This window comes from Rana temporaria, chromosome 5 (assembly GCF_905171775.1).
Source record: "Rana temporaria chromosome 5, aRanTem1.1, whole genome shotgun sequence".
In the NCBI taxonomy this organism is placed as follows: domain Eukaryota; kingdom Metazoa; phylum Chordata; class Amphibia; order Anura; family Ranidae; genus Rana; species Rana temporaria.
Window position 1 is genome coordinate 384,276,167 of NC_053493.1, and position 24,735 is coordinate 384,300,901.

Sequence of the window (24,735 nt, forward strand, 5' to 3'; positions counted from 1 at the left end):
AGAGGCAGGCTGTGATTGGGAGGGGATGCGTGCCAGAGGCAGGCTGTGATTGGGAGGGGATGTGTGCCAGAGGCAGGCTGTGATTGGGAGGGGGTGTGTGCCAGAGGAAGGCTGTGATTGGGAGGGGGTGCGTGCCAGAGGCAGGCTGTGATTGGGAGGGGATGTGTGCCAGAGGCAGGTTGTGATTGGGAGGGGGTACGTTCAAGAGGCAGACTGTGATTGGGAGGGGGTGCGTGCCAGAGGCAGGCTGTGATTGGGAGGGGATGTGTGCCAGAGGCAGGCTGTGATTGGGAGGGGATGTGTGCCAGAGGCAGGTTGTGATTGGGAGGGGGTACGTTCAAGAGGCAGACTGTGATTGGGAGGGGGTGCGTGCCAGAGGCAGGCTGTGATTGAGAGGGGGTGCATGCCAGAGGCAGGCTGTAATTGGGAGGGGGTGTGTGCCAAAGGCAGGCTGTGATTGGGAGGGGGTACGTTCAAGAGGCAGACTGTGATTGGGAGGGGGTGCGTGCCAGAGGCAGGTTGTGATTGGGAGGGGGTAGGTTCAAGAGGCAGACTGTGATTGGGAAGGGTTGTGTGCCAGAGGCAGGCTGTGATTGGGAGGGGGTGTGTGCCAGAGGCAGGCTGTGATTGGGAGGAGGTGTGTGCCAGAGGCTGGCTGTGATTGGGAGGGGGTGTGCCAGAGGCAGGCTGTGATTGGGAGGAGGTGTGTGCCAGAGGCAGGCTGTGATTGGGAGGGGGTGCATTCAAGAGGCAGACTGTGATTGGTTGGGGGGAATGGCGGCTCAACAAACTACCCAATGCAGGCATGCTGTGTGTCTGCACACTGTCCTGCACCTCTGTACGGTTAGCTAGAGGATAAAAACTGACATGGAAGCATAAATCAGCTTCTGTGCTTTGTGTTATTTCGAGTAACATACACATGCTACTATTCAATAAAAAATAAAAGTCGCTGCAGCCCAGACTGCTGTGATTCATTTCTTTTTTCTGATTGATTTGCTGGAGTGCAATGAGCCCAATCAGCACCTGGGGCTTTTGCCTCAAAGGCCCAGATTCTGGTAGATCGCTGCATCTCTGCGGCGGCATAACGTATCTCATTTACGTTACGCCACCGCAAGTTTTACGGGCAAGTGCTTGATTCGCAAAGCACTTGCCTGTAAAGTTGCGGCGGCGTAGCGTAAATCCTCCGGCGCAAGCCCGCCAAATTCAAATGATCCAGGTAGGGGGCGTGGATCATTTAAATTAGGCGCGTTCCCGTGCCGATCGTACTGCGCATGCGCCGTCCCTAAAATTTCCCGACGTGCATTGCGCTAAATGACGTCGCAAGGACGTCATTGGTTTCGACGTTAACGTAAATGGCGTCCAGCGCCATTCACGGACGACTTACGCAAACGACGTAAATTTTTTAATTTCGACGCGGGAATGACGGCCATACTTAACATTGGCTGCGCCTCATATAGCAGGGGCAACTTTATGCGTCGCAAATCTTACGTAAACGTCGTAACTTCACTGCGTCAATCGGGCGTACGTTCGGGAATTCGCGTATTTTGCTAATTTGCATTCTCAATCGGAAAAAACGACGTCGGCGACACCTGGCGGCGAAAAAAAAAATTGCAATTAAATCCTGACAGCGTAAGAGCCTTACGCCTGTCGGATCTAATGGTTATCTATGAGTAACTGATTCTATGAATCAGGAGCATAGATACGACGGGCGGACTCAGAGATACGACGGCGTATCAGGCGATACGCCGGCGTATCTCTTTTGAGAATCTGGCCCAAAATCTTTTGCCTCAGAGTCATTCATCCTGAGCATTATATAGCATTCTAGTTTGTTATAATTATAATGTTTAATGTTATGTTTTTCTTTTGTGTTTGATTGTTAAATGTCCACTGTTAAAAATGTTCCATTCACTTTATTTTTCACTGCCTGCTTCTTTTTCTTAAAGTGGTTGTAAAGCCTTTTTAATGTGCTGCCGCACTACATTATACCACTAGATGGAGCACTTTACAAAAGAAAGGGTTGAATATCCTGTACATTACATTTTTTGGTGTACATTTATTTTCTTTTTATAGCTTTTTTGGGCCTATTCATAATGTTTGATGGTTTTGTTCATCTGTGCAAATATTTTCCAATTTTATTACATTACCCAGCATTTTATGTGGACTTTCCGCGCAAATGTTTGCCTGATCAATACAGTGCTATGACAATGGCAAAAGTCATTCTTTAGGGATCAATAGGATTGCCCTATTTTGGTGGGTGTATTTGTTTTTTTTTTTAAATATGAAAATGCATCATTACAATTTTACAAAGACCAGTGTGATATTTTTACAATTATCTGTTTGATTTGTTATAAATGACAGAAAACATTTGAACTAAGGGCTCAGATTTGATTATGCTGCTTCTTTATAAAAAGGGGCCAATAATAAAATCTTATCCTCTTCTTCTATGCAGCTCTGTAGCAATACTACATTCTTCAGTCTTGATAAATTCCTTCCAAGGAGCGTGTCGGTAACATTTAGTTAACCACTTAAGCCCCGGACCAATATGCTGCTAAATGCCCAGAGGCGTTTTTACAATTCGGCACTGCGTCGCTTTAACAGACAATTGCGCGGTCGTGCGACGTGGCTCCCAAACAAAATTTGCGTCCTTTTCTTCCCACAAATAGAGATTTCTTTTGATGGTATTTGATTGCCTCTGCGATTTTTATTTTTTGTGCTATAAACAAAAATAGAGCGTCATTTTTGAAAAAAAAACAATATTTTTTACTTTTTGTTATAAGAAAAGTTGAATAAACTAAATTTTAGTCAAACATTTAGGCCAAAATTTATTCAGCCACATGTCTTTAGTAAAAAAAAAAAAAAAATCGCAATAAAAAAAAATTCGCTTCCTAGCGGCAACAGTGACACTAATACAGCGATCAGAAAAATGATCGCTTAGTGACACTGGCAATAGGGAGTGAAAGGGTTAACTAGGGCGGTGATCAAGGGGTTAAAACTTTATTAGGGGGGGGGTACAGGGCTACCCTGGACCTAACACTAACTGGCTGTCACACTAACTGTCACACTGACACTAAATGCAGTGATCAGTACATATATGATCACTGCATTCAGTGACAGTGTGACAGGGGGGGGGGGGTGATCGAAAGGGGTTAAAGTAAAAGGTAAGTGAACCAACAATGCACTAGTTTAAAGGAATCTATTTAAAAAATAAAAAAAATAATCTTTTCAACCCCTCTATTAAATCTTCTATCCTTGTTGTTTTAACTTCGAATAGTAAAACATTTTTTTTCTGCCAGTATATACCTTATACAGCCCACTTCCTCTTTGTTGTTTGGTTATTAGCCTAGGCTTATGACATCATGCACAGCTCTGAGCTCTCTCTCTCTCTCTTGGGAGAGTTTGCCAGGAATGGAGGGGAGATGAGTCATAAGAGGGCCATTGAGTGCTGCAGAGCTGGAGGTGTGCCGCTGTGTGTCTGTGTAAATCCAGGAAGTGAACATGCAGCAGCTTCAGCTGCCCACAGTTAAAATGGATGCAGCCAGACTCAGTGGAGGGAGATTTTGGCAGCATATTTGGCAAGTACAGAATCACAGTATATATAAAATAAAATGTAAAGTGTTTGGAGGGAAGCTTCAGAATGGGAAATATGTTTTTTATTACAAATTACATGAGCAGAGTGCAGTTCCTCTTTAACCACTAGTCACCCGCCCGCCGTCAAAAGACGGCGGGAGGGAGACTCTGTTATCCTGGGTGGACGTCATATGACGTTGCGCCTTTAAAAACCACTAGGGGGCGCGCACCGCAGGCGTGTCACCGAGGACCCAGAGCGTGTGCCCGATGCACGCGATGGCCGCCGGGCACCCGTGATGGCCGCCGGGCACCCGCGATTGCTCAGCAACTGAGCAGGAAAGTGGATCTGTGTGTAAACACACAGATCCACGTCCTGTTAGGGAGACGGATGTGTCTCTAATACAGCCGATCAAACACAGATTGGTCTGATCTTTGCTTTACTCGCCATTGACAACTGGGTAAACAAAGAACTAAAACCAGAAGTGATGACATTCTCATCGCTTCCGGTTTCTGAAGTCACACAGTGAGAGGAACAACATCCGTTCTTCTCACTGTGTGCCCGGAGCCAGATGCCACTGGTCGCATCCTTCCTGAGCTCCCCTTTCGCACGGGAGAGGCCGGTAAAGGAGGTGGCAGGAGAGGGTGGGACCCACTTCCTGTAAAAGTAATCCAGCAGCTCATTAGCCACTAGGATTACATTTACTTTGTAGGGAATCGCCAGCTCTAAATATCTTGACCATTACTACAGAGATGACAGAGCTATCACCCTTCCCATCTGAAAACATTTATAAATGTACGGTGGACAGGAAGTGATCTATATTCCTTCTGAACATTTTTTTATTTGAGGCCAAAACCTTTTTTTTAATTGTTGGATATACTGTAGTGGAGAGGGTTTAGAATGCATTGAAACATGGAGAAGGTAATCAAAGCACTACTTTTTCAGATGCAGTGAACTGCATCAAACTGGTGGCTGCAAACGTGCTGTGTTTGCGAGATGTGTTTGCCGTCTCACCAAAAAAAAATCCCACCAGCTGCCACTGAAGCTGGGGATGATCGGTGCAGCGGGAGGGGCAGGTGTGAACACCCTGCATGGCTTTTTAGCTGACAGCCGCTTCTCCTCCTCTCCGCCCCCCGTGTGCTCCAGCTGCTCCTCCGGGTCCCATGTCCTTCTCCTCCGCCCCACCTCGTGCCCCGCAGCCGGCTTCCCTCCTCTCTTCTTACACCGGCTGCTAGGGGGATGTGTTAGGCTGCCCCCCTTCCTCCACTCTGTGTCCTTTGATAACTCAGCAGAGTAAACTCTGCATCAGTTTATGAATAGAGAGGAGCCTCTGTCTCCTGTTCATTCATCTTCAATGCTGAGAAAGGGACTGGGGAAATCTCTGTCCTCAGTCCCTTTCTTTGTCTGAAATGGGAGTTGTCAGACTCTATTAAACAACACCCCATTAAGCTACGCCCACACTTTAGCGCAATTTAAGCCCCGCCCATACAATGCAGACATAGGTGTGCACACAGGGGTCCAGATTCAGAAAGATGATCGCATCTTTCTTCCGGCGCAACGTATCTCCGATACGTTACGCCGCTGTAACTTTGGGCGCAAGTTCTGTATTCAGAAAGAACTTGCGCCCTTAGTTACGGCGGCGTAACGTATGTGTGGCGGCGTAAGCCCGCCTAATTTAAATGGGGATTAGGCGTTGGGGGCGTGTTTTATTTATATTTTACTTGACCTCGCGTTTTTTTACGTTTTTTTTCGAACAGCATATGCGCCGTCTGTAAAATATCCCAGTGTGCATTGCTCCAAATTATGCCGCAAGGACGTATTGGATTCGACGTGAGCGTAAATGACGTACAGCCGTATTCGCAAACGACTTACACAAACGACGTAAAAATTTCAAAACTCGGCGCGGGAACGACGGCCATACTTAAAGCGGTGGTTCCCCCTTAAAAACGACTTTTTCTTATTCCACTGCCCCCCCCCACATTCCATCACGATTAAGGCTCTTATTATTTTTTTCATGCTGTACATACCTTAGTACAGCATATTCACCCGTGCATCCGGGTTGCGAGTCCCACGGGAGTGGGCGTTCCTCACATGCTGTTGATTGACGTTTTGCCCAAAAACAAGCTCCCCCCCCGTCGCGTAAGCCGCGTCACGGTTGGCGAAAGGAGCCGAACGGCGAGTTGGCGCTATACTGCGCATGCGCATCGCCGTTCGGCTCCTTTCGCCAATCGTGACGCGGCTTACGCGACGGGGGGTGAGCTCGTTTTTGGGCAAAACGTCAATCAACAGCATGTGAGGAACGCCCACTCCCGCGGGACTCGCAACCCGGATGCACGGGTGAATATGCTGTACTAAGGTATGTACAGCATGAAAAAAATAATAAGAGCCTTAATCGTGATGGAATGTGGGGGGGCAGTGGAATAAGAAAAAGTTGTTTTTAAGGGGGAACCACCGCTTTAACATTAGCTACGCCTCATATAGCAGGGGTAACTATACGGCGAAAAAAGCCTAACGTAAACGACGTGAAAAAATGCGCCGGCGGGACTTACGTTTCTGAATTGGTGTATCTAGCTCATTTGCATATTCCTCGCGTAAACATATGGAAGCGCCACCTAGCCGCCAGCGTGATTATGCAGCCTAAGATACGACGGTGTAAGACACTTACACCAGTCGGATCTTAGGGATATCTATGCGTAACTGATTATCTGAATCAGGCGCATAGATACGACTGACCGCACTCAGAGATACGACGGCGTATCAGGAGATACGCCGTCGTATCTCTTTTCTGAATCCGGCCCAGGGTGTGCTGGATGCTCCTGGGCACACCTTAATTACCCTGTTTGCTTTAGTAGTATTGCTGCAGGCAAGGAGATCATGTGCTGGCAGGTCAGAGTGCCGCAAGGAAGACTGTGTGTGTGTGTGTATGCATAAATACATACATGTGTTTGAGCTTTGCTGTGCACACCTTAATACAATAGGCTGCACACACCTATGAATGTAGATGTGAATCCAGATTCTCCCACCAATTTTCTTGAACCCAGATCCCCCAGATTCCCTCTTCACTCCCCGATTCTCCACCTCTGAGCTGGTGACTCTGGGAGGTGAATTCTGACACAGATCACAAGTGAAGCGCTCAGATCACAGCTTAATAAACTGGCCGATTCTGTGTCATTCAATAAGGATTCTCACTGTGCGGAGATCATCGGCGGGAGAACATGTTCAAACACTTCTCCCCCGATTATCTCTGTTTTATAAACTGTTTATGGACTGTGATCAGTGGTGATCCTTGGGATCACTGCTGTTCACAGTTTCATAAACAGACACCCTAGTGTGAACAATAACTTGTTATTATGACAATTTTGTGTGAAAAATAAATAAAACATTTCTTAATATTCCCAAGAATTGTGGGGAAAATTACAACTTAAAAAAACTAACCATGCCTCTTACTAAATACCTTGGACTGTCTACTTTTCAAAAAGGGGTCATTTGGGGGGTATTTGTACTTTTCTGACGTTTCAGGGCCTCAAGAAATGAGAAAGGCCGTCAGTGCATCAGGTGTGATCAATTTTCAATGATTGCCACCATAGCTGGTAGACTTAAAGTGGAGGTTCACCCAAAAACTCAATTTTTAACATTGGATTGAGGCTCATTTTGGGAAGCAGAATCGGGTGTTTTTTTTTAAATCCAAGCAATACTTACCGTTTTAGAGAGCGATCTTCTCCGCCGCTTCCGGGTATGGGCTGCGGGACTGGGCGTTCCTATTTGATTGACAGGCTTCCAACAGGCTTTCGACGGTCGCATACAGTGCGTCACGATTTTCCGAAAGTAGCCGAACGTCGGTGCGCAGGCGCCGTATAGAGCCGCACCGACGTTCGGCTTCTTTCGGCTACTCGTGACGCGATAGATGCGACCGTCGGAAGCCTGTCAATCAAATAGGAAAAGAACACCCGATTCTGCTTCCCAAAATGAGCCTCAATCTAATGTTAAAAAAAAAATTCGGGTGAACTCCCGCTTTAAAATGTAATCATAGAAACAAAATGTTTTCTCTTTTTTCACTTAAAAACCCAGGGGTGATTAAATACCACCAAAAGAAAGCTCTATTTGTGTGAAATAAATGATAAAAATGTTGTTTGGGTACAGTGTTTAAAGGGGTTGTAAAGGCAAGGTGGTATTTAATCGCCGCATCTATTTTGAATATTTTGATCTTTTGAGTTTGGTACTGGACTTTAAGGTGCTGGCAGCTTCTTTCTTATTTTTCTTTACATCACATAATATTTATATATATATATATATATATATATTTTTTTTTTTTTTTTTTTTTTTTTTTTTTATGTGTACAGAAATTTAGATTTTTTTTTTTCCTAGCGCATAATCTGAGAGAGGATTTACTTAACACACATTCAACCAGGACCTGGCCAGTTTTTGCGATTCGGCACTGCGTCGCTTTCACTGACAATTGTGCGGTCGCACAATGTGGCTCCCAAACAAAATTGGCGTCCTTTTTTTCCCACAAATAGAGCTTTCTTTTGGTGGTATTTGATCACCTCTGCGCTTTTTATTTTCTGCGCTATAAACAAAAATAGAGCGACAATTTTGAAAAAAAAAAAAATATTTTTTACTTTTTGCTATAATAAATATCCCCAAAAAAGATATAAAAAAAACATTTTTTTTTCTCAGTTTAAGCTGATACGTATTCTTCTACCTATTTTTGGTAAAAAAATCACAATAAGGGTTTATCAATTGGTTTTCGCAAAATTTATAGGGGCAGATCCACAAAGAGAGTACGCCAGCGTATCTAGTGATACGCCGGCGTACTTTTTAAATTTCCCGCATCCTATCTTTGTTTTAAAATCCTCAAAACAAGATACGACGGCATCTGGGTTAGATCCGACAGGCGTACGTCTTTGTACGCCTTCGGATCTTAGATGCAATTCTTCGGCGTCCGCTGGGTGGCGTTCCCGTCGTATTCCGCGTCGAGTATGCAAATTAGCTATTTCCGACGATCCACGAACGTACGAGCGGCCGTCGCATTCTTTTACGTCGTTTCCGTTCAGCTTTTTTCGGCGTATAGTTAAAGCTGCTATTTGGTGGCGTACGCACTGTTAAGTATGGCCGCCGTTGCCGCGTCGAATTTGAAAATATTTTATTTTATTTGCATAAGTCGTCCGTGAATGGGACTGGAAGTAATTTACGTCCACGTCAAAACAATGACGTCCTTGCGACGTCATTTAGCGCAATGCACAGCGGGAAATTTAGGAACGGGGCATGCGCAGTTCGTTCGGCGTGGGGACGCGCTTCATTTAAATGAAACACGCCCCCTACTCGCCGATTTGAATTACGCGCCGTTACGCCGCGAGAGATACACTACGCCGCCTTAACTTACGGCGCAAATTCTTTCTGGATTCAAAGCTTCAAAAAGTAAGTTACAGCGGCGTAGCGTATTTCACATACGCTGCGCCCATGCAATTCTACGTGGATCTGCCCCATAGCGTTTACAAAATAGGAGATAGTTTTATTGCATTTTTATTAATATTTTTTTTTTTACTTCTAATGGCGGCGAATATTTTCGTGACCACAACATTATGGCGGACACATCGGACAATTTAGACACATTTTTGGGACCATTGTCATTTTCACAGCAAAAAATGCTATAAAATTCTATAAAAATGCATTGTTTACTGTGAAAATGACAATTGCAGTTTGGGAGTTAACCACTAGGGGGCGCTGAAGGGGTTAAGTGTAACCTCATATGTGTTTCTAACTGTAGGGGGGCAGGGCTGGACGTGTGATGTCATTGATCGTGTTTCCCTATATCAGGGAACACACGATCAATGACACTGCCACAACGAATAATGGGGAAGGTGTGTTTACACACCTCTCCCCGTTCTTCAGCTCCGGAGGACCGATCGCGGGACATCGTTGGCGATCGGGTCCGTGGGACCCACGGGCGCGGTCATAGGGCTTCGAACCGGGTGGCGCGCGCGACCCCACGGCTGGGGTTAAAGGGCCATGTACAGGTACTATAGGGAGAAAAAACTGCGCTTGTCAAAAACGTTCTAAATATATATGCGTCAAGGCAGCAGAAGAAATGTGATAAGCATATAAATTCCAATATAAAAGTAAACTGCGCCAAGTAGGAAACCAGATATCAGGCTGGTAAAAAGCAATGATAATAGACAATATGAATAAAAGCACATTCAGTCCAATAAAAGGTTCGTAGCAGCACCACCATGTGTCAGCAAAACTTCAGTGTGAACACACCACCACCACCAAACTGAAAGCCGCTTACCAGAACCACCCAAACATTAGGCATGTAGACAGATTCTATTCAATGGGCTCCACATCAGATTAGCATCAGACTGGGGAGGGATCCAGGGAGATCTCAAATTGCACCACATCGATGACTGAACATATCCTCGGTATTTGAATAAAAACGGACCATAGCGTGATACCGTACGAAATATTTAATAAAAATGCATAAGACATGTACTTACAAACATCTCATGATTAAAAGCGTGTATGTATGCCGGCCGGCAATAGGAGCCCTTCCTCCTTCAGATGGAACGCGGTGACGTCAGTGTGCGCCTTCCCAGATGACGTTTCGTCATTAACAGACATTCTCAATGGGGATGAGTATGTGTATAAATGTGACTGGCAGGGGAAGGGTTAACCACTAGGGGGCGGGGAAGGGGTTAAATGTGTTCCCTGGGAGTGATTCTAACTGTGGGGGGAGGGGACTGACTGGGGGAGGTGACTGATCTGTGTCCCTATGTTCAAGGGACACAGCATCGGTCTCCTCTTGCTGACAGGACGTGGATCTCTGTGTTTACACACAGAGATTCACGTTCTTGTCTGTGTAACGGCCCGTGGCGGGTACCCGGCGGACATTGCGGCCACCAGGCATGTGCATCGGCACCTTAGGGACGCGGCGGGCACCAGCGTCACTCGCGCGCCCTCCCCAGTGGCCGGAGGAGCCGAGGACAATAGTCAATAGACGTCCTCCCGGCATTGTAGAGCCACCTTGTGGCCGTCAGTTGCCTAACCAGTGTTTTTATGTGTACTGTGTTGCGGTTTTACTAAGGGATGTGGGGGATTTCATCTCTTGCTTTGCAGGGAATCAAAATAAATCACTTCCCCACTGACGGGACAGAGCTCTGCCTTGCTTATATAGGCAGAGCTCTGTCCTGTCTCTCTCCTCATTGATTAGCAGGTGCCGGCGGCCATTCATTGCCTGTAGGGTGACCACATTTCCAAACTGCCATTCAGGGACACCCCGCCCCCCCCCCTCACCCTTCCCCCAAAAAAAGATGAGGGGGGCGGGGGGAAATGTAGTCTCGGGGGTTGATGGGGAATTTGGGAGCGGGTTATTTGTCAACTGAATGTGCCACTTGCCATCAGATGCAGTGCTGCTTGCCACCCATAGCCTGCCGCCAGCTGCAGTGCTGCTGTCACTCCCTCTGCATGAGTCACGTGCATTGAAGAAAAGGAGTGGCATCACTATCTGGAGAGTGAAGATCACACCAGTCCCTGCTGCTTGCCGCTAGGTGCCGGAGAAGGAGGAGGGGCCGAGGTGGGTGGGGACAGCAGCGCTGCACTAGGCGCAGGCCTTGCTCCCGGCCTCACTGTCCGAGAGTAAATTGTCACTGGTTGCAAGACGCCAGGCAGCGCTGGCCCTAGCAACCAGTTCCGGAAATGTAGTTACTAGTTAGTAGGGGGTGACTGTGTCCTCTACTTCATTCCGGGACACTGTATTGTCCTGGAATGAAGGTGCCCGGGACAGACATGTCAATTGCGGGACAGTCCCGGGCAATCTGGGACACGTGGGCACCCTAATTGCCTGGCACCCACTGATCGAGCCCCCTACAAGGAGAGTGCCAGATCACGTACTCTCTTCATTTAATTTCTGTATCAAAAGTGTTTTTTTTTTTATGTATGTGTATATATATATATATATATATATATATATATATAGCTTCAGCTCTTTTACTAAGCTAAATAACCTTTGCAAAGTAAATATGCTCTGCTCCTTTAGAAATCAACCCAATGTGCCAGGGTTAAAAATGAGTTAAAGCGGGAGTTCACCGTAAAAAAATTTTTTAACCTTAGATGGATGCTCATTTTGTCAAGGGGAATCGGCTATTTTTTTTTAAATTTAACCTGTACTTACCGTTTTAGAGAGCGATCTTCTCTGCCGCTTCCGGGTATGGGTCTTCGGGACTGGGCGTTCCTATTTTGATTGACAGTCTTCCGAAAGGCTTCCGACGGTCGCATCCATCACGTCACGAGTAGCCGAAAGAAGCCGAACGTTGGTGCGGCTCTTTACTGCGCCTGCGCACCGACGTTCGGCTACTTTCGGAAAATCGTGACGCGATGGATGCGACCGTCGGAAGCCTGTCGGAAGACTGTCAATCAAAATAGGAACGCCCAGTCCCGCAGCCCATACCCGGAAGCGGCGGAGAAGATGCATCTCTAAAACTCGGTAAGTACGGCTTTGATTTAAAAAAAACTAGCCGATTCCCCTAGACTAAATGAGCATCAATCTAAGGTTAAAATTTGTAATTTCCGGGTGAACCTCCACTTTAAACAATTTAAAAAATTTACGAAAAATCATTATAGCTAACAGAGTAATCATATTCCTTTATGTCAGAGAGGAGTGATTAGGTCACATTTATTCTATCCTATATACAGCAGAAGCTTTTCTGTATACTGTACATTACAGTAAGTTCAATGCTGGCAAAGACGGTGTTTATTTCTAACGTCAATTGCATAGGAAGTCTATTCTCTTCCAGCAATCGTGTAGTCCATTAAAAATCTTCATTTGGGCATGCTTCCATATCGGATGTTTATTCTGATTAATTAATGAATTGCTGTAGCGTATTGGTTTTATTGATTGGAATTAATTTATGAATTGCTTCAACGTATTGATCACGATGGTCATCATGACTAATTTATAAACTGCTTGATCTAACATCGCGATTGATTTCAGGGCTGGCATGTAATAAGACAAAGTATTGATTTTTTTTTTCTTACGGTTTGTGTTGTTGTTATGAATAAGAAACAGGGTCATTATTCCAGCGGAGGCAATGTATGTTCTGTATCTCGGGTCACGTCTGCTTACATGTGAGGGGACATTGGCTGTAAATGTCAAGCTCTATTTAAAGGAGTTGTAAAGGAAAAAAAAATGTTTTGCCTAAAAAAATGGGCCAGATCCACATACATGTAGATCGGCGCAGCGTATCAGAGATACACTACGCCGCCGTACCTTACCTGGCGCATTTTCGAATCCTCAGTGAGTTTGCGCCGTAAGTTACGGCGGCGTAGTGTATTTCTGGCAGCGGATTTCAAATTGGGCGTGTTGGGGGCGGGTTTCATTTAAATGAAGTGCGTCCCCGCGCCGAATGAAATGCGCATGCGTCGTCCTGAAATTTCCCGACGTGCATTGTGCTAAATGACGTCACTAGGACGTCATTTTTTTAACTTAGACGTGAGTTACATCCATCCCTATTCACGGACGACTTACGCAAAAAATAAAAAAAATTCACATTTCGACGCGGGAACGACGGCCATACTTAACATGGCAAGTGTAGCTATACGCCGCAAAATGCCAGCTTTAACTATACGCCGGAAAAAGCCGACTACAGACGACGTTAGAAAATGCGACGGCCGCGTGTACGTTCGTGGATCGTCGTAAATCGCAAATTTGCATACCCGACACGGAAAACGCCACCCAGCGGACGCCAAAGTATTGCATCTTAGATTCGAAGGCGTACGAAGACGTACACCTGACGGATCTAACCCAGAAGCCGTCGTATCTTGTTTTGAGGATTCAAAACAAAGATACGACGCGGGAATTTTGAAATTACGCGGCGTATCAATAGATACGCCGGCGTAATTTCTTTGTGGATCTAGCCCACTGTCTGCAAGGTAGACAGACAGAATAGTGTAATGATTCTGTTAAAAAACGAGTAAATACCTATTAAGTTCCTTCATCTATATCACCTCCGGCGTTCTAGTTTCTGTTCTCTCATTCACTTTCTGGTTTGTGGCGCTCGTTCATGTAAGAACTATATTTCCCAGTATGCATTGCGGCACGCCCAGTAATTCCCACTGTCTTCTGGGAGACACACAAGTCCCAGAAGACAACAGGGACCAGTGGGATTGTGCAGCGCGAGTCATGCATGCGCAGTAGGGAACCGGGAAGTTAACCCGCAAGGCCCACTTCCTGATTCCCCTAGCGAAAATGGCGGCAGCAGCACCCGAAAGTTAAGGGAGAGATTGGCTTCGGGTGCCAACATCGCGGGGGTCTTGGACAGGTAAGTGTCCTTATTTTAAAAGTCAGCAGCTGCAGTATTTGTATACAGTATTGGCTGAACTTTGCTTTAATCAATACATGTGTACGCTATATCATCAGGGAATCACCATGTAACGCCTATTTTTTCTCATTTTAAAAATGTCCCCATAATTGCTGTTCCTTTTTTTTTTTTGAGTTGCAGGTGGTCTCCCTTATATGTCACCACTGTGTTTTTTTGTTTGTTTTTTTTGGCTTTCTTACGTTTTTTTTTACATTTATTTTATTTTTTTATTATTTTTTGCAACAGAAGCAATAAAACAATTCTCCACAGTTGCTGCACCCTTATTTTCTTTATAAAAAAAAAAACTACAATAAAACAGTTTATAGTGCACCAAGCACAAAAGTATTGCACCCAAGCTCCATCCATCCCACACAAAAGTTATAAAAAAAAATCACCATTATGTCCAAAAGGTCAACAAGGAAATGCAGACACTCGCAGGTCAGTAAAAGAGGGCAAGCAGCCTCTGTGTCTACAGTAAAAAGTGGTGGTCGGGGAAATGGTTCATCTTCTGCATCTTCTACAGGCGGGGCACGCTTCTCATTTTTTCTGGTGCTGGCCGTGTTATTGAGCCACAACATGCAGAAGAGACCCAATTTTTCTCCATCTGTTTGAAATTACATGTCAATTTATTTTCTATTTTTTAACAGCAGGGCCCTTTCCTGAGCGCAGCAAGAGTAAATGTGAGGGGTTACAGTGTTCAGGCACCACTAGGGAGGGGTGTGGCAGGCGCAACACTATAAAGTGCCTCATGCGCTGTGGCATTAGAAGAATTGTAATATCTCTGACTTTTCAGTCCAACAAGACTGTCTATTACTCTGAAAATGCCTCTATTGCCGTTCTATGGAAGCAGTAAGGTTTAAAGAGCACACCAAATGCTTAAATAACTTCTTTATTAACTTCATTCTTTTCTTCATAGATAACACTGCTGCTTTGCAGCAGACAGTCCATGTACAAACACGTGTTGAATAAAGTATAACAGAAAATGGCGGTTCAAATATTCAATCTTGTCATTCAACATAAAATAGTGGAGATATCTCTCTCTCTCTCTCTCTCTCTCTCTCTCTCTCTCTCTCTCTCTCCTGTGGTTTGCAACTTGGTTTGCAGGGCTGCTTTAGTTCGGTTAGCTTGTTAAAGTGGATGGATGTGACTTAGTTCAGTGGAACTACAGTTAGGGTGGTTAGATGACTTTGTTTGGTGGAACTACAAGTGAACACACAATTAGATCAGTATTCAGTTTCTAATCACACTATTTACAATAAGAACATATATATATAACTTGTGTAACGTACCTATTTAGGCCCTTGCTTCCATAAAACTGAACTCTGTATGTCTGCTCTGCTCTCTGTCTCCATGTGGAATGAATTTGCAGCACATGTACAGTATTAGGAACCTCCCAGACAGAATGGATGCAAAGGTGTCTGTGATAGGTCAAGACTCTGCTCAATGTGAGATTAGCTGTGATTGGCCAAGGCTACTGATGAGTCACAAAAGCTTAACTCTATGCTTCCTGGTATGAATTCTACTGTGTAATTTGAGCTTACCTTCACTGTCATATAAATAAACAATTCTAAAAGGCATATTTTTTCTTTTGCCTCTGTGAACACAACATAGAACTATTATATGACATTCAAGCATAAAATCACAGTGAATAACTTTGCTTTTGTCTCTCACATTTAGGTTCTTAGCAGGTTTAGCTGTATATACATGTAGGTTATATTAGCTACCTAGGACAGGTTCTAGCTGGCCAGCTACAAGGCGCAAACGGTTTGAGCCGAGCATAAGCTTGGCCTGAACATCGCCCATTCAGGTACTCGCCTAACACCTGAACTTTCTGTGCACTTAGTGGGATGTTCGCCTGCTGAGTGCACGGTCAATAGGTTGTTAAGGCTTCCCTGCTGAGAGCTAAAGTTAACAAAATAATAATTGTAAAAAAAGATATATATATTTAAAAAAATTGGGGGGAAAACGGCATGGGGGCACCCTTTGAGTCTGGTTTGGATTTTAACCATTGTAAAATGACGCCGGCAGGAACACTCCGTCCCTCATGCAGCCAGTCAGAGTATCCAAGTACCCGTTTCCAGCCCATTAGACTACCCAAGTACTAGGGCTTGAGTCCTGCGTTTCTCTACTTTTTTTCACAGCAGGAACGCCATTGCCGTTAGTAGCCACATCCCGCAATTTACATGAGTGTCCTGTCACTGTGTCCTGACACCTTCATTTCGGACACGCAGCCACCCTACTAGCTGATTGTCGGAACTGGTTGCTAGGGCCACCCCACCTGGCGTCTAGCAACCAGTGACATCACAATCAGTGTCTCAGAGTGAGGCAGAGAGGAGCGAGGCCTGCGCTAGTACTGCGAGTCCACCCACCTCTTCAACCTCTGCAGCAATGCTGGCAGCACTCATCTATTTCCCAAAGACAACCTCTGGATATGACGCTGAGCCTGTGCACTCAACATCTTTGGGCGACCATGAAACGACCTGTCCTGTTAAACAGCTGTATGGTCTTGGCCACCGTGCTGCAGCTCAGTTTCAGGGTCTTGGCAATCTTCTTATAGCCTAGGCTATCTTTAGGTAGATCAACAATTTTTTTTTTTCAGATCCTCAGAGAGTTCTTTGACATGAGGTGCCATTTTGAACTTCCAGTGACAAGTATAAGAGAGTGAGAGCGATGACACCAAATTTAACACACCTGCTTCCCATTTACACCTGAGGACCTTGTAACACTAACGAGTCGCATGACACTGGGGATGGAAAATGGCTAATTGGGCCCATTTTGGACATTTTCACTTAGGGGTGTACTCACTTTTGTAGCCAGCGGTTAAGACATTAATGACTGTGGGGCAGATCCACAAAAGCATTACGCCGGCGTATCTCTTGATACGCCGGCGTAATTTTAAATTTCCTGCGTCGTATCTTTGTTTTGTATCCACAAAACAAGATACGACGGCATCTGGGATCGATCCGACAGGCGTACGTCTTAGTCCACCGTCGGATCTTAGATGCAATATTTCGCCGGCCGCTAGGTGGCGTTTCCGTCGATTTCCGCGTTGAGTATGTAAATTAGCTATTTAAGGCGATCCACGAACGTATGTCCGGCCGGCGCATTTTTTAACGCCGTTTTCATTCGGCTTTTTTCGGCGTATAGTTAAAGCTGCTGTTATGAGGCATACTCAATGTTAAGTATGGCCGTCGTTCCCGCGTACAATTTTGAAATTTTTAAGTCGTTTGCGTAAGTCGTTCGCGAATAGGGATTTGCGTAGAATGACGTCACCGTCGGAAGCATTGGCTTTTTCCGGGTTAATTTCGAGCATGCGCACTGGGATACCCCCACGGACGGCGCATGCGCAGTGAAAAAAAAACGTTGTTTACGTCGGGTCACGACGTATTAACATAAAACACGCCCCCATTACATCCATTTGAATTCCGCGCCCTTACCCTGCCAAAGATACACTACGCCGCCGTAACTTACGGCGCAAATTCTTTGTGGATTCGAAATAAAAAAAATAAGTTGCAGGGGCGTAGTGTATCTTAGATACGCTGCGCCCGGCGTATTAATGCGCCCAGGTACGTGGATCTACCCCTGTGTGTTGAGTTATTTTGAAGGGACAGCAAATTTACACTGTTATACAAAATGTACACTCACTACTTTACATTGTAGCAAAGTGTAATTTCTTCAGTGTTGTCACATGAAAAAATACCTGTATAATAAAATATTTAAAAAATGTGAGGGATGTACTCACTTTCGTAAGCATAGGTGTGTACAGCCTATTGCATTAGGGTGTGCACCCCAAAGCTCAAACACACCCTGCTGATCAGTCTCAATGTTCATTCAGAAAGGGAAGGGACCGGTAAATTACATATTTAATGGCCCCTTCCCCCACTCATCCTAAAACATCCTGGCAGCAACAGAATTGTGCCGCCATTTTCTCAGCGCCAGCGCCAATTTTTTGTAGTCTGCTGCTTCTATTAGGAAGAGGAGAGGTGGGAAGCCTGCAGCGCTGTGGAGTAAAGGGGAAGGGGGCAAGGCCACAGGGCAAATCTGTGCTGCACAGGGTGATTGGGGTGTGCCTGGGCACACCCGGCACACCCTGTACGCACGCCTATGTTCGTAAGATACTGGGCCAGATCCATGTACATGCGCCTATCTTTAGGCGGGCGTAGCGTATCTCAGAAACGCTATGCCGCCGTAACTTAGAAAGGCGAGCACTTTATTCACAAAGAAGTTATGCCTTTAGTTACGGCGGCGTAGCGTATATCGGGCGGCGTAAGCCCGCCTAATTCAAAAGAGGCTGGTTGGGTGGCGTGTTCTATGCTAACTAATCGTGACCCCACGTATGTGACGTTTTTTACGAACGGCGCATGCGCCGTCCGTGAAAGAATCCCAGTGCGCATGCTCCAAATTAGATGCTTTAGACGTGAACGTAACTTATGCACAGCCCTATTCGCGAACGACTTACGCAAACGACGTAAAAAATTTGACGGTGGCCCGACGTCCATACTTAACATTGCGTACGCCTCATATAGCAGGGGTAACTTTACGCCGGAAAAAGCCTTACGTAAACGTTGTAAAAAAAATGCGCCGGGCATACGTACGTTTGTGAATTGGTGTATCTACCTAATTTGCATATTCCTCGCGTAAATCTACAGAAGCGCCACCTAGCGGCTAGCGTAAATATGGAACTAAGATACAACGGCGTAAGAGGCTTACGCCAGTCGGATCTTAGCAAAATTCCGGCGTATCTTGTTTTCTGAATACAGAAAAAAGATACGCCGGAGCATCCGAGAATTTACGCGGCGTATCAATAGATATGCCAGCGTAACTTCTTTGTGGATCTGGCCCACTGTATATACTGCATATAGGTAAGAATCAATAGGTTTGCTAATTTCTGTAACTTGGGTTTAGTTTCTAATATATTACTATAGCTGTTTTTACCATGAAAAAGTGTGGAAATTACGACTTGTTGACTGAGCACTGCGGATGGAAGTTTTATTAATACAATTTTAACTTGTCCTCTGAGGTTCCTCTACATTAGAAGGTCCTCACCCCTCATGCATTGTTCTTGATTTACTACCCTGACCCTGCGGCATCAACACTTGGCCTCATCTTCCCTAGTCCTTCTGCAAGTTCTGAAAAGCTATACAATATTGGGTAGATTCAGTAAGATCGCCGTAACTTTGCGGCGGCGTAGCTTAAGGAATTTAAGCTACGCCGCCGTAAGTTAGCGAGGCAAGTACATGATTCACAATGTACTTGCCTGCTAAGTTACGTTGGCGTAGCCTGAATCGGCGGGCGTAAGGGCGCCTAATTCAAATGTGTGTTAGGGGGGCGTGTTGTATGCTAATTGTGTTTGACCTTACGTTTTTGACGTTTCTTTTTTACTGCGCATGCGCCGGGCGACTACATTTCCCAGTGTGCATTGCGGCTAAGTACGCCGCACGGGCCTATTGATTTCGACGTGGACGTAAATCCCGATTCGCGGACGACTTACGCAAACTACGTAAAAAATTTGAATCTCGCGGCGGGAACGGCGGCCATACTTTAACATTGTTATTCCACCTAATAGATGGAATAACTTTAGGTCTGTAATGCGTTACGGAAACGTAGTAAAGTAAAACTACTGTGGCGGCCGGGCGTACGTTCGTGAATCGGCGTATCTCCTCATTTACATATACTACGCCGACCGCAATGGAAGCGCCACCTAGCGGCCATCCGAAATATTGCAATCTAAGATAGGATGGCGCAAGCCGTCCTATCTTAGATATGTTTAAGCGTATCTCTCTTTGAGCATACGCTTAAACATAGGTCGGCGTAGATTCTGAGTTAGGTCGACTTATCTACTCATAAGTCGGCCTAACTCTACCTGAATTTACCTATAATTATTTATTTCACCTGGCTATTGTTTGATACGACACAAACAACAGCAGCACGTAAAATAAAGAAGAAATGATGAAGAATATTAATCCTTTGATCCTGCCTGTCATCATCCTCACGCATCTACCGCAAAGCGGAATGTATATTTCCATCCAATTACCTGTTGTCCTATATTTTTCGCGCAAACCGTTAGATGTAGCCGTGATTACACCCAACTGAGTACAGTACTCGTATCGCCTATTTGCATGGCTTCCATCAAAAGGTTTTTCTTCTGCAGGAGCATTGTTATTCTGTACGGCACAGTAGGGACTGCGCCTTTTTTTTCTTTCTTTTTTTTTTTTTAACAATGCAATGTACGATATAAATCATGTCAACAAAATCCACGACTCGCTGAGCCAAAATAGAAAACAAGTTTCCATTTTAAAATTGTTCCTAATGACTTTTTGTCACCAGTCAGAAGACAGCTCCGCTGTAGCGGCAGGAGATGCTATACATCATTTGACAAGTATTGCACCCGGAACATTAAATCATTTACATTTACAGAGGAAAAACACAGAGGTGAGTTTCGGCTCTATACAGTTGCGCAATTAACTGTAGCAGATGAATCTTAATGGAGCTACAAGGAACTAATGCAGATGTTTAAAGGGACAGAAACCCCTTAATTGGAGCTGCTTAACCACTTCAGCGCCGGAGGGTCTTACCCACTTCCTGACCAGACAATTGTTTGCGATCGGATTTTCTGACAACAAATGTGTGATGGAAGCAGGGATGGACTGGCCATTGGGACTACAGGGAGTTTCCCGGTGGGCCGATGGCTCAGTGGGCCGGCTTCAGTGACAGCGGACCGCCGCCCCCCTCCGCTCCTCTGTCTCTCCCTTCCCGCAGCGCTCACCTCCTCTCCCTCCCCTCAGCGCTCACCTGGGGGGAACAAAGAAGCAGGGGGAGGACCAGAGGAGCAGGGGGGACGACAGAGGAGCGTGGGGGAGGAGACAGACAGCTGACTCAACAGCTATGGACTGGGAGTTTCTCACTTCTGCCTAATCTTGTCCCATAAGGGGGGCACCAAACTGATTCTTTGCCCCGGGTGAAATAATGTCTAGCTTCCCCACTGGTACTGCCTATAAGAGTACCAGTACCAGCCGTTCTACTCTAATAAAGTAGAACGGCTAGTGGCTAGTGGAGGGGGAGAGGGGGTGTGGGTGGCCAGGGGGGGGTTGCGGTAGTTGTCCGGTCGCCATGGGAGAGACATGTCAAGGTGGGCCAGTCTGGACGAATTCCAGGGCCAAATTTCTGTCCCAGTCCAGCCCTAGATGGAAGGGTTTTGTCGGATAATTCGACTGTTTGTACGTTCCATCGGACAATTGTTGTCAGAATTTCCAACAACAAAAGTTTTATAGCATGCTTTCAAATTTTCTGACAGCAAATGTGTCTTGTCGGATCATCTGATGGTGTGTACACAAGTCAGTCGGAAAAAAAAGTACAAACACGCATGCTCCGAACCAATGCTAACCATTGGACAACATTAGCAGAAGTTGTCCAAAGGATGGCGCTAAAGAGCTGAAAAACGTAGTTTTGTGTATGTTGGCTGAAAAAGTTCTGCCGTCTGTTCACAGCCAACGCCGTCAGTTCACAGCCAACGCCCTTCGCACAAAATTCCACGGATTTGTCCGATGGAAATCCGATCGTGTGTACGAGGCTTTTAACTGACAATCCCATCGGTGAAAAAACGTAGAACTTGTTTTAAAATTATCTGATGGTGAAAAAAACGATAGTCTGTGGGGAAATCCATCGGTTAAAAATGCACGCATGCTCAGAATCAAGTCGACGCATGCTTGGAAGCATTGAACTTAATTTTTCTCAGCACGTCGTTGTGTTTTACGTCACCGCGTTCTGGCACGATCGGATATTTAACTGATGGTGTGTAGGCAAGACTGATGAAAGTCAGCTTCATCGGATATCTGATGAAAAAATCCATCAGACCGTTTTCATCGGATGAACCGATCGTGTGTACAGGGCATAACATTCTAAATAAAATAAAAAAGAATCCAATTATTCATCAATTTAGGCCAATTTATATTCTGCTACATATTTATAGTAAGAAGAATCCCAAAACCTAAATGTATGTGTAGATCAGAGTGTAGTTAAACTCTGATCCAGATTGTTAGTAGTAAATGCGGTCTCTGTCTCAGCTTGGCTGTGCTGTGAGTCCATTCTGCTGTACTGGGGTGTTCTTCCAGCCCCGGTGCTGCAGGTGGCAGCAGTGGAGTCAAGGTTTGGGTTCTCTTTCCCAGCAGCCAATCGGGAGGGTTTGCCCTCACTCTGCATGCTGGGGAGGGGTATTTATGGGGCAGACGCCATTGGTTCTGGGTTCTTCTTTGTCCAGTGTGGCACCCACCTTTAGGGTGGCCACATCACGGCACCCCGGCGTTATGGCCTACCTGGCTGGGGCGTGCGTGCCACGCGGTGTTCCTGGTTCTGTGGCCATGCTGACCTGGAGCATCTGAACAGCGAAGGGGCCCAGTGAGTGGCTGGGTTCCCATTCTTGAAAATCCAAAGCTGTACTGCTGTTCGGTGGGGATTTGGTCTGAGGAGAAGTCCAAAAGGGCCTTGACAAACCAAGGGGATCAAGGTAGCCGGACAACAAGGGATTGATCACCTGTCGGTCGGTACCTGGGCGGCAAGTTGAAGGAGATCCAGACGTAACTCAATTAGGGAGGCATATCTCCAATAATTCAACCCAGAGGGGACCTGTGGCAGAGGTATCTTCTGAGGCTATTTGAGAGGGGTCTGTGGCAAAGACTTTCTCCCAAGTTCAAGTTCACCAAGGAGGTTCTGTGGCAGAGACTTCATCCCAGTGGCGGAATTATAGGGGTCGCTGAGATTGCAATGGCGACCGGGCCCCTTGCTACAGGGGGCCCCTTGAGGGCCCCCTGTATACAGTACATCGATAGGAGGAGCGGAGATGAGCTCCCAGATCCTAAGCCGTACATTGATTACAAAGCGAAAGCAGTGTGTGCTGTGCTCTTTGTCTCCCCCTACAGTGCAGTACCCTGCAGGAAGAGCTAAGGTAAAGCACTGACTTTTTTAATCTACTGTATGTGTGTTTGTATGTGTGTGTGTTCATGTGCATGTATGTATATGTGTGTGTGTTTGCATATGTGTGTGTGTGTGTGTTCATGTGCATGTATGTATATGTGTGTGTGTTTGCATATGTGTGTGCGTGTGTTCATGTGCATGTATGTATATGTGCATGTATGTATGCATGTGTGTGTGTTCATGTGCATTGTGCATATGTATGTATGTATGTACGCCATGCTGGGCGCTCGAAGTCCACGCAGCTGTGTCAGAAAAGCGATTGAATATTCGCTTTCCTAACACTGAACCGCCAGGCAGACTGCAAGCGGGCAGGGGCACAGTGGCTGCATTTCAGGGCACAGTGGCTACGGTTGATGGCACAGTGGCTACGGTTGATGGCACAGTCAGTGGCTGCGTTTGATGGGCACAGTGGCTGCGTTTGATGGGCACAGTGGCTGCGGTTAAGGGCACAGTGGCTGCGGTTGAGGGCACATTGGCTTTGATTGATGGCACTGTGGCTGTGTTTGCTGGGCACAGTGGCTGTGTTTGATGGCACAGTGGCTGTGGTTGATGGGCACAGTCACTGTGTTTGATGGGCACAGTGACTGTATTTGAGGGCACAGTGGCTACATTTGATGGCACAGTGGCTGTGGTTGATGGCACAGTGGCTGTGGTTGATGGCACAGTCAGTGGCTACGTTTGATGGGCACAGTGGCTGCGGTTGAGGGCACAGTGGCTTTGATTGATGGCATTGTGGCTGTGGTTGATGAGCACAGTGGCTGTGTTTGATGGGCACAGTGGCTGTGTTTGATGGGCACAGTGGCTACATTTGATGGCACAGTGGTTGTGGTTGATGGCACAGTCGCTGTGTTTAATGGGCACAGTCACTGGGTTTGATGGGCACAGTGGCTGCGGTTGATGGGCACAGTGCCTGCGGTTGATGGGCACAGTGACTGCGGTTGATGGGCACAGTGGCTGCGTTTGATGGGCACAGTGACTGCGTTTGATGGGCACAGTGACTGCGTTTGATGGGCACAGTGGCTGCGTTTGATGGGCACAGTTGCTGTGTTTTGATGGACACAGTGGCTGTGTTTGAGCGCAAAGTGGCTGCAGTTGATGGGCACAGTGACTGTGGTTGATGGGCACAGTTGCAACGTTTGATGGGCACAGTGGCTGCGTTTTGATGGGCACAGTGGCTGCATTTTGATGGGCACAGTGGCTGCAGTTTGATGGGCACAGTGGCTGTGTTTGAGGGCACAGTGGCTGCAGTTGATGGCACAGTGGCTGCAGTTGATGGCACAGTGGCTGCGGTTGATGGGCACAGTGGTTGATGGGCACAGTTGCTGCATTTGATGGGCACAGTGGCTGCGTTTGATGGGCACAGTGACGCTGCAATTGTTGTTTTTTTAAAGAATTTTTCAGTTTGCTTGCATCCCACCAAAAATTTTGAACACCAGCTGCCACTGGTTTTTATGTGTGTGTGTGTGTGTGTATTTATATAAGTGTGTGTATATGTATATATACAGTGTATATGTATGTGTGTTTACATGACCCCTTATATATGTACAATCAGAACCGATTTTTTTTTTTTTTGCTTGTTCATAGTACCAGCAAAAAAATGCTGTTACACTGAAAAGTGATCCATGCTCAGATCGCTTTTCAGAGGCATTTGACAGCCGGTAAAGATGCAATATGTTGCCTCCTGACCGCCTGTTTTAACCCCTTAAATGCATCATCACTATGCTGCAACTGCATGCAATGCACACAGTTGCAGGGTGGTTTCAGTGCAGCCCCATTCACCTAGGGGTATACTTCAAGGGTGCCCTGGCTGGAAAAATATTGAGAAATACTGGCATAGAGGAACCAATC